Raw genomic sequence first — 10,423 nt, 5'->3', positions numbered from 1 at the left:
TGTATTTCAAAGAGAGTAGTTTTTCAACAAAGATAATGATCCTGCAATTTTTTTCTCTTATAATGTCCCCCAATGGCTCTTTGATTCTCTTTCTACCCTTCTGCAAAACTTACCCTCACACACACCCTATCAAAAAAAAAAAAGTACACATAATTTCTATGCTTTCCAGAAACATCTGTTCTTTGTTTTCAGCCTCTTGAAGAAACTGTTATGTAAATGTGTTTAAACTTGTTCTATTTTGTTTACAAAATGCTTTTATGAATGGAAGAGTAGAAAACAACATCACTTTAAACTGAAGATGGCAATTATTTGTAAGAAAATTTAAAAAATAAAGCACAATGGGTTCTACGAAGTTGAGTTTTTATTTTGTGCTGAAATTCTCTTTGTACATGTGTATGAGCCAGAAGCAGCGTCTCTCAACGTTGGCTGCACAATAAAATGATCTGGAGACATTTTTAAAACACTGATGCTCAAGCCACTCCCCGAAGAATTACATCAGACCTTCTGGGGAGGAAACTGGGGCAGCAGTAAGTGCTAAAGTTCCCTGGGTGATCCCCACACACAGTGCAGAGGAAGATCCACAGAACTAGAGGAGCCGCCCCTTTGGCAAACTGCACCCACGAAGGTTAAGTCAGTAGTTTAGTCGAGGTCTAGGCAGGAAGCAGAATCCACCCTATTGGTTTCAAATGATGGGGCTTAAGTGAAGGGGCTTCTTACTGAGAACACGAATGGGGGGGGGGGTAAGGCCCCCAGGGACCAGCAACAGAAGGAAGCTGTTACCACCTCTCCCAGGGAGTGCCAGGGCTGTGGGGAGCTGCTGTCCCCTGGGAGAGGGGGAGCCATTGTTGGGGACATGAGACAGGGAGACAGTGGGGAGGCAATACCTCAGCCTCGCCCCTCCTTCCCTCTGATACAACCTGATCCGGCAGTGGCTCCCACTGACGGGCCCGATGGCTGCCTCCCGGCCAGGTGCCAACAGGGATGCAGTCCAGCGGGTGACCCTCCTGTGGCACTGACCGGGCCAGGGGAAGATGTAAAAGGGAATTTGGAAGCCAAACGAAATACAGCCAACACAGGTGGCCAGCCTTGCTGAGCCAAAACCAAAGGCAGAGGGTATGGCCGAGTACTAGATATGATTTCTGAATGTAGTAATTTTATTTTTAAAAAGGGCAATTAATTACTCATTTAAAGAATCATCTCAATGAAAAAAATCACCTATCATGAAACTGGTATTGTTCCAGAAAAATCCAAGGTGTACAACTATGGTAATTTAAATTTTATCCTTCATTTAACATTTATTTGTAAATATTTTTTAAAAGTCATTCATGCCAGACACCATACTGTACTAGTAGAGAAATGAAAGACACTGTTTTCTATTCTTAAAGATTTAAGAGCCTAGTAGAAAATACAAGTTAGCAACTGTAATGAAATTTATTATTTTGCCAGCCCAGAGCAGTGACCTCCCTTTGGGGGGGCACTCTCCCACCCCCAACTCCAGCCACGTGGTTCTGATGGCAACTGGAGACTCCCTGTGCCCTGCCCGGGCTGGGACCACACGATGCGACACCCTCCCCACCCCCCGCTTTGCTCCGTGGGGCGGGCAGAGCGCTCCTTCCTCCGCCGTTACGAGGCGGAAGAAGACGCATCAGAGCTGCCTCCGGTCTTTCTCCCAGCCTCGTGGAGACCACCAGCCCCGGAGAATGGAGCCCCGAGAGAGGATGCGAGAAGGGGCAATCCGCCTTGAAACCGTCCCCACCTCTGCCGCACGAACAGTTCATTTCTCCATGGGACTAAAGCCGATTGAGCGGGATTTCTACCGTTGGTAATCAATAGGGTTCTAACTTACAGGATGAAATTTCACCAACAGCTGAAGGGAGCCACGTGTAGGATGCCGTGGGGTTTCCAAGGAGCTCGTCTAACCCAGTCTGAAGCGCTCAGGGGGGGTCTGGGACACGGCAAGGCCCAGGTCTCTATTGGAGGTAAAGACACCGTCATTATGCTATTTTCCAAAAGCAAGAGGCTCGCACTTGAGAAATAAAAATAAAATCCTAAACCCCTCACCCGACTTAACGGACCCCACTCTTGGCCAGGGAGACCCCAGAGAAATTTTAAAAACTGAGTTCCTGGCCATGAAGGGATGGGAGGTCTGACACGCCGGGTATCACCCCTCCCTTGCTACCCACCGTTAGGTTTTCTTTCTCAGAGTTGAACAGAAGCGAGACCATTTCCACAGACTTGCTCCACTGACTTACAACCACCCACGGGCATTGCTTCCCCATGGGAGACCACCGACCACGGACTGGTCCTGGCGGGTTTACAGGGGCTGAGCATCGAATGCCTCCGTGTCCTCCGTCCCACCTGGTGATGTATGGAGCCTAACTGCGCTGCATTCAAGTGTTAAGTCTCCACCCCAAAGGGAACACCAAACACGAGATGTAGTTAACATGCATGTTTGCTTACTACGCATGTGCATGCTCCCCGCTGAATATTCATAGCGCCTTCTATAACCCACGGAATATGGACACTTAGCCAACCTTCAGCATACACTGTCTCTTACCTCCTTCTAAGCGCCTGGACCTTGGATTTCTGCTCTTCTTCCCAGCCTGCAGGATGGCCTGCCTGCCTACAGGGCTGTGTAGGGAAAAAACCAAGCTGTTTTTCTCTTTCTACACTCTACTACTTCTATCACTCAACACACAACACGTCTGTGACCAGATGTGTGGGTTTTTCTCTCCACACTGAGTAATTCCCTGGCACCAGCTGGGTGTCCTACAATTCAGTTCAGTTGTGACACTAACTGGAGTGAGCACAGAGCCGGCGGGTTGAGGACTCAGTCCCACAAGACTGTCCCCGACTGCAGATGCCAATTAAAAGTAGTAGGCCCCGGGTTACCCACAATTTCTGCCTGACTTGGCTACAAATCGAAAGTTCTCATGACCCCCTTTATGGGTTCAATCATTTGCTGGAACAGCTCACAGAACTCAGAAAAACTCTTCACTTACACACACCACTTTATTACAAAGGATATTACAAAGGATACACACGGAGAGCCAGATGAAGTATTAATACCTAGGGCAAGGTATGTGGGAAGGGGCATGCAGTTTCCATGCCCTCCAGCTGGGTGGGTTGGCACAGCACCCCCCAGGCATCTCCACGTGTTCAGGAGCCCCAAAGCTCGCTAAGAGCTCTCCTTTTGGGTTTTTATGGAGGCTTCATTACTTAGGAATGATTGATTACATCATTGGCCATTACTGATTAATTCAACCTTCGGCCCCTCGCCCTGCTTTAGGGTTGGAGCGGAAAGTTCCACTCTCTAATCTTTCATAGAGAGAAAGCCAAACCAAGGTCACAAAGATTTTCTTCTCTGTTTTCAAGAGTTTTATAGGTTTATATTTTACATTTAGGTCTGTGATTCATTTTGAGTTATTTTTTGCATAAAGTGTAAAGCATGGGTGGAGGTTCAATTTACTTATTTTATTGTTTTGCACGTGGATGTCTAGTTCCAGTACCATTTGTTGAAAAGACTATCCTTTTTCCATTGTTTTTGCATCTTTGTCAAAAATCAGTTTACTCTATTTATGTGGGTTTGTATTTGAACTCTATTCCATTGATCTATGTTGTATCCGTTCGCCAATACCACATTATCTTGATTACTGTAATTTTAGAAGTTTTGAAATCAGACAGTATGAATCCTCTAACTTTGTTCTTTTTCAAAATTGTTTTTGCTCTCCTAGTTTCTTTTCTCTTACATATAAATTTTTGAATTAGCTAGTTGATATCTACCAGAAAAACCAGACTTCTGTGATTTTTATTGAGATTATACTGAATCTATAGATCAAATGAGGGAAGAACTGCCTCATAATTTTTTGTTGAAAGCTGGACATCATGTGTAGGATGGTAGAGACTGAGACAGTTTTCATGCCTGAGAATGGACATGTTTTTTTTCTTCTGGGCAGAATTTCATGCTCCTGCTACAGTAGCTGCTGTCCCCAAGGCCTCTACTAAGAAAGATGCTTTCTGCTAAAGTTTACAAATCCCTTTTGTGAGCTCCTGTCAGAGACTGGGGGGGCAGGAGTCTATGAAAAAAAATCTGCAAGAAGGTGTGAACTCTCCCAATGTCTGCAGCCCCATTGAGTCCACACCCTCTTGCCAGCTTATACTCAGCCTCTATCCAATTATTAAGTATTCTCGCTGAATTCTTCTTTCTGGAGTCCAGCCATTTCTGTCCCAGGTAAGCAAATGATAGTTGCTCATGTTGCCCTGCAGATACCTGTGTTGCTCTAGATTTGATTGCTCTGTAACTCCAGCGCTCTGATGGGCACAAGAAAAGATGTGAATGTGCAATGTGTCCAGTTTTCTCTTGTTGTCCTCGTAAGGTGGGAATCACACCTCTTCTGGAGCTCTAGATTCCTGAGCGGTTTGAAATTGAAAGTCAGAAGTAAGGTTTTTATTTAAAATCATCTGTCTTTTAACAATTACCAACTAATTCAAAATTTTTAAATGTGCAAATCAAAACACATCTTGGATATGGAATGACTCGCAGGTGTCCTTTGTGACCTCTGTTCCCAGGGTCCTGCTACATACCAATTTGTGCCAGTTTGGGGCCAAGGTGATTCTCTACACCTGTTTAGCCATATTAAAGGTGTAAGTCTTGCAACAGAAGTCTTTTATTTACTAACTTTTAATAATTAATTGATGGTTATAAATTGGTTAATCAGTCATCAGTTATTAACTAATTTTTATTTTTTGATTTTATTTTGTTATTTTGTTTAATTTCTATTATTTTTATAGTAGCTATAAATGCCCATAAAATACTTTGAATAACATTTAGATGGAAATGTATAGGACCCCTATGAGGAAAACCCATAAAACTCACTGGGGAACATAAAGTAAATCTTGAGTAAATGAAGAGCCATCGCAGTCTTATAAAGGAAGAGGGAATAGCATATTCAAAGACTCTGAAACAGGAAAGAACCTCTTAAAAAGAGAAAAAAATGGAGAATCCTGAGTTCCTCTCCTGTCTCAGATGTGGCCTCGGGAAGGAGATGCCGCTGCCATCTTGCAACCAGGATGAATGTGAGGACAAAGGCCCAAACAGCGAGGATAGAAAGGATATTTGATTTAAATTACACCTTGAATTAACTGACTTTGGAGAGTGCTCTACCACCAAGTTTATGTTGTAAGGTAATTAATTTTCTAAATGTTTCGCACTGTAGATCTTTTACGATTTGTAGCCAAAAGCATCTTAACTGGTACTCCTGGTTTCACAAGACCAGAAGGTGGAGCTTAACCCATAACTTAATGGTTTCTTTCACCTTATTTGGAGAAATAGCAATTACCCAATCTTTCAAGTGTATTGTTTGTCAATCTTAACACTAACTTAATATGTTTACAATTTGTTTCTTTCAACAGTCAAAAAACAAATTCTTCTGCCAAGCTAAAAGCATATTTTATCGTAGTCACCTAAGAAGAAACAGATCACTTAATTATGACATTTCATCAACACTTGGCAAGTAGGAAGGATGGGTTGAAAGACTGCATTGGAAATATTCTTGAGCTTATTTTTCTGCTAACATGGAAAAGAAAAGATTTATGACAGGGCAAGGTGAGAAGAAAAAACAGATACCTAATGGTCAGGAGAATGAGAAATTAGACAGAAACTTAAATATAAAGTACTCTACAGTCAAAATGTTTGAAATGAAGCTTGGTACCTTAATTAACCAGATTTTGAGATAATGAGTCTGTATCTTCAAATGGTTCGTTCGGCTGTCCTTACAGCTCTTTGAATAGGGTTATCTTTATTCAATTAATGCTTCTAAAGAAGCTTTAATTTTACATTAATCAAAAGCCCTCATGATATTCTCAAGATTTACGCAAATTCAAGGGTTTTTTTTTTTTTTTAAGTGCAATTAAGTTATCGAGGCAGAGGCTCTGATTACAGGGACCAAATTCCATGGCAACAGCCCATTAAACATGCCAAGGCTGATGCATGGCTGTACATCCTTGTTTGCACCAGGCCTGGGGGGCAGGGAGTGGTCAGGCCCTGCAATGAATGGGACTGACCTCCCTCTACCTTCCTCCTCAGTAGCAAAGCCTGCTTCCTTGACAACATAAACAGTTGCCTTACACTACCTGTTTGTAGCAAACAGCTTTCTGCTTGAACCCCAAGCTAATGGAATTCTAGAAAATTCTATGAGCTTAAAAAAAAAAAGCAAGGAATGAAGATAAGCTTTCTTTACCTGTTAACATGAGATGTTTCTAACCTTCCCAAAGCAGAACTTGTTCTTCTCCCTCTCCAGTTCACGATACAAGACAGCAAACCCTCCTAGGTATTCCTTTACTGATTGGAATCATATCCAGTCGGCCCTCTGGAGCAATCAGAATGACCAGAGAGATGCCTCGTGAAGAAAGGCGTGCTGTTTTCTTGCTGGGAGCAGCCAATGCTGATGAAGTCTCCTCGCGGTGGAGGCACTGTCTGTGCCAGGACTCCTAACCGGAGTACGTGGTAGGCTCCTCCTGGCTCCACCCCCCAGGTATGCCAATCCCATCACGCGTGAGGTTGTGGGGAGGGGAGGAAATGTCAGGGAGTGAACAAAGAGGAAAATAACTCTGGAGTTAAAGAACTCTCTCATCATCTTGCCCAGCTCGGGTGCCGTCTGCCATCCAAGATGCAACCCTTGAACACCCCGTCCCACTCCTTCCCCCTTCCCATCTCAGATGGCAACACCATTCTTCTCTTTCTCGCAGACACACAGCAAGTCCTGTCGGCTCTATCTCGACAGTGTAGCCATTCGGAATCCAGCCCTCACTTTCTCCCCGGGAACCTCCCAGCCCGCCGCTGGTGTCTCTCATGTGGACCTTGCAGTAGCCTCCTAATGGTCTCCCTCTTTCCAGTTCTGTCTCCCTGCATGTCCTGCGTAGAGAGTGATCTTTTTAAAGCAGCAGTTGGATAACGTCAATCCTCCACTCAAAACCCTGCCATGCTTCTCATCTCATTCTAAGTAAAATCCAAACTCAGAGACACCCACGGTCTGCACCTCTGCCTGTCTGCCCTCACCGCTACCACTCTCCCTCGCTTCTCTGGGACCACATCGACCCGCTCATAGAACATGCAGGGTTCCTGCACTTGCTCCCTCTGCCCAGGTAGCCACAGGATTGTCCCCTCCTTCCTCACTTCCACCAGGAATGAGCACGATGCTATCTTGCAGAGAGGCCCTCTCCAACTACCCTACCTAAAACAGCAACCCCCAGGCCTCCCTCTCCCCTTAGCCTGCTGTATTTTTCTTCATACTCCTGAATTCAACAGTGAATATATATTTACATGGCAAAACTATATGAAATACATACTTGTATTATATGCATTTTATGTTTTTCTTTATACTACTGTACTTGTCATTATATCATACATTAATTAGTTAATCAATCATCTGTCTTCAGTATACAAGCTCCATAAATGTGAATTGATCTCTTTCCTGATGAACCCCAGCACGTAGAACCGTGACTCGTGCAATTGAAGAATGAATGAATGGCCCTTCCCAGTTTGCCAGTTGCTTCCAAATACTTCACTTACTTAATCCTCCTACAACCCCTGAAGTGTTGTGATCCCACTTACACAGGAAGAAGAAAGTCCAGATAGGACGTGACTCACCTGACAGTTCACAGTACGGGATACAGCCATGTCTGCTCTGAGATGGGCCAGCCCGGCCCTCTGCCCTGACACGCAGGGGTCTTTGAACTTCACCACAGCTCTGTCACCTGTGCCCTCTCCTAACTTTTATAGGAAGCGTGGAGACGTACATGTGAGATATACCCACTATAGAACTCTGACATCAGTTCTCTGTGGTGGGCATCTGTGCAGCTTTGTTTTGGTTTGTTTGTTTGTTTTGCCCCAATAGCTGCATTACCCCTGTTTGGCACACAGGAACTCTCTCCTGTTATTCGCTCTGCTTCCTCCTCCTCCTCTAAACATCAGGGTTCCTCAGGACTCAGCCTGGGCTCTCTTCTCCATGTGTGCTCTCTGGGTAGGAAATCTTGCCCAGGCTCCCGTCTCGTGTTTTTAAATGCCATCCACATGCTGGCAACCCTCCAAACGGATAGCTTTAGCCCCGACCTCTCCTCTGAGCGCCACTTCTGGACATCTAACTGCCCATTTGACATCTCTGTTTTCATGTCTCAGAAGCATCTCAAATGTGACATGCCCCAAACAGAACTTTTCATATTCTCCCAAAGCAGCCGGTCCCCAGGCATTCCCATCTTAGAGAATGGAACCTCCACCTGCCTGGTTGCTTAGGACCTGCCCAGAGTCTGTCTGGACTCCCACCTGCTGTAACTACCCAGCCCAACCACTTTTCTTCTGTTCAACATGGTATCTCGCATGACATTCCAAGGCCCAGCCCATAATAGGTGCTCAATAAATATTTGTTGGAAGTTGATTGAACATACTTGTACAGTACAAAACTTGCCTGAAGAGTGGAAACATGAAAGTTAGAAAGAGCATGAGGCGTACACTGTGTAGCATTCTGATAAAGGTGTTCATCCTGGTACGGGCTGGAGGTAACATTTACAATACTTTGTGAAAGGTATAATGCCATTCTTTCTCCTCAATTCAGACATAATATCACCCATCTTTGGACAGGACTTCCACGGGCACTAAAAGAATGATGGAGATAGAGTCTTGGAATTTACTTGGGGCTTCTCACAGATACATTGGCCTCCAGAATGCTCCTGGTGGCAGTGCCGTGTTTGGTGGTGCAGGGCACAGGGAGAGGCCACCGTGAGTTGAAATTGTAATGCATGACCTGGATTTTCTTGCAATAAGGCCTGTGATCAGTGACTGCTGCAATGGACAGCTGAGGGATGTTGTTCTTCTCTTTTCTATCATCAAGAATGCTGACTGCCTTGATGTTGGAAAGATAGGGGGTTATATTAGTCAGCTACTGCTGCATAACAAGCACCTGCAAAATCTTAGTGGCATAGCAATGAGCATTTATTTCACATGCATCTGCAGCTTGGCTGGAGTGGCTCATTTAGGCTGAGGTAATTCTTCAAGCTATTGATCTGGCCAGGTTTGACACAGGTAACACTGTCCCACATGTATTTATTGAGGTCACAGCTGAAGGGGAAGCAGCTACCCAAGGCAGGTTCTTCTCACTGTGATGACAAAAGCACAGGAGGGAAAGTGGAAACTCTTGAAGTCTTTTTAAGCTTAGGCTCAGAACTAGCACATTGCCACTTCTGCCAATTAGTCCAAGCAAGCTGCAGGACTAAGCCCAAGGTCAAGGGTAATACACGATGCCTTTTGTGGGAGGATCCACAGAGTTATCCAGGGATGGTGGGGAATTGTGGCAATACTTCAACCTGCCTGAGTATATACTACACATGGAAGAAAACAAAAGGGAAATCTTGGGCTCAAGTGAACTGATCTAGTCCAGGGTAGAGCTGCATTTCCTTTATTCTTGGCTGCATCTCACTGTAATTCAAACTATACATTCTGGTCCCTTTGGAATAGACACCCAGATATAGGTTCCATCCCTCCCAAATCCATTTATTTATTCAGTAATGCCTGAACTACTTTCCAGGCTGGTGCCCTAGATGTTGATTCCTCTAGTATGGTTGTTATGGGAAATATTTCATTTCACATCTGCTGACACAATTTGCTGTCTCTCTCTCTAAAAAAAAAAAAAAGATAGAAAGAGGCTCATATTCTGATGGCTGTAAAGGATAATGAGTAATTTATTCAGAGCTATATACAAATCAGACTATCGTCTCCCAGACAGAATCAATAATATAATTTTAAGCCCACACACATTTACAAATGCTAACACTCCAGTGCAGCTGGGTTGCCATGGGCAACCAGGGCATGCCAGCTCGTGATCTGAAACAGGCCGATGTCTCCCAGCCTTGTAGGCGCTCTGCAGACAGAATTGGCAGAATCCAAGGGAGCCGAGGATGTTAGAGTCGGCTCTGATCTGGCCGCCACACAAATGCACCCCTGTGATGGTCCGGATCAGCTCTTATCTGAACTGCTTAGCTTTATTGAAACTCCTGTTTGCACAGGACTGCCTCAAGATCCCTTTTGTGTCTGTGTTGAAGCAGACAGAAGTGGGGAAAACAGCCAAGGGCAGGCTCCAGTCCACAGGGGGTAGATCAGAGAGGTGGGCCCAGTGGATCTTCCCAGTAAGAGGGCTGGTGGGGTGTTGGCAGCTGACTGGGAAGGCAAGAGCATGAAACAGGAAGGCAGGAAGGGGAGGAGAGGGTAGCCTGGTACATACAAACACTGGGAGAGGGTGGGGGTGGGGAGGGTGCACAGGAATGACCCACCATGGTTCCTCTGATTTTTTCTATCAACCTTTGTGCACAGTCTCCTCTGAGGTACTAACTAACCTTGACCAGCACTGCCAGACGCTTGATTCCTTGTGCACAG

The sequence above is a fragment of the Eulemur rufifrons genome, chromosome 4 (genome assembly GCF_041146395.1).
Source record: "Eulemur rufifrons isolate Redbay chromosome 4, OSU_ERuf_1, whole genome shotgun sequence".
In the NCBI taxonomy this organism is placed as follows: domain Eukaryota; kingdom Metazoa; phylum Chordata; class Mammalia; order Primates; family Lemuridae; genus Eulemur; species Eulemur rufifrons.
This window is presented reverse-complemented; position numbering follows the sequence as displayed.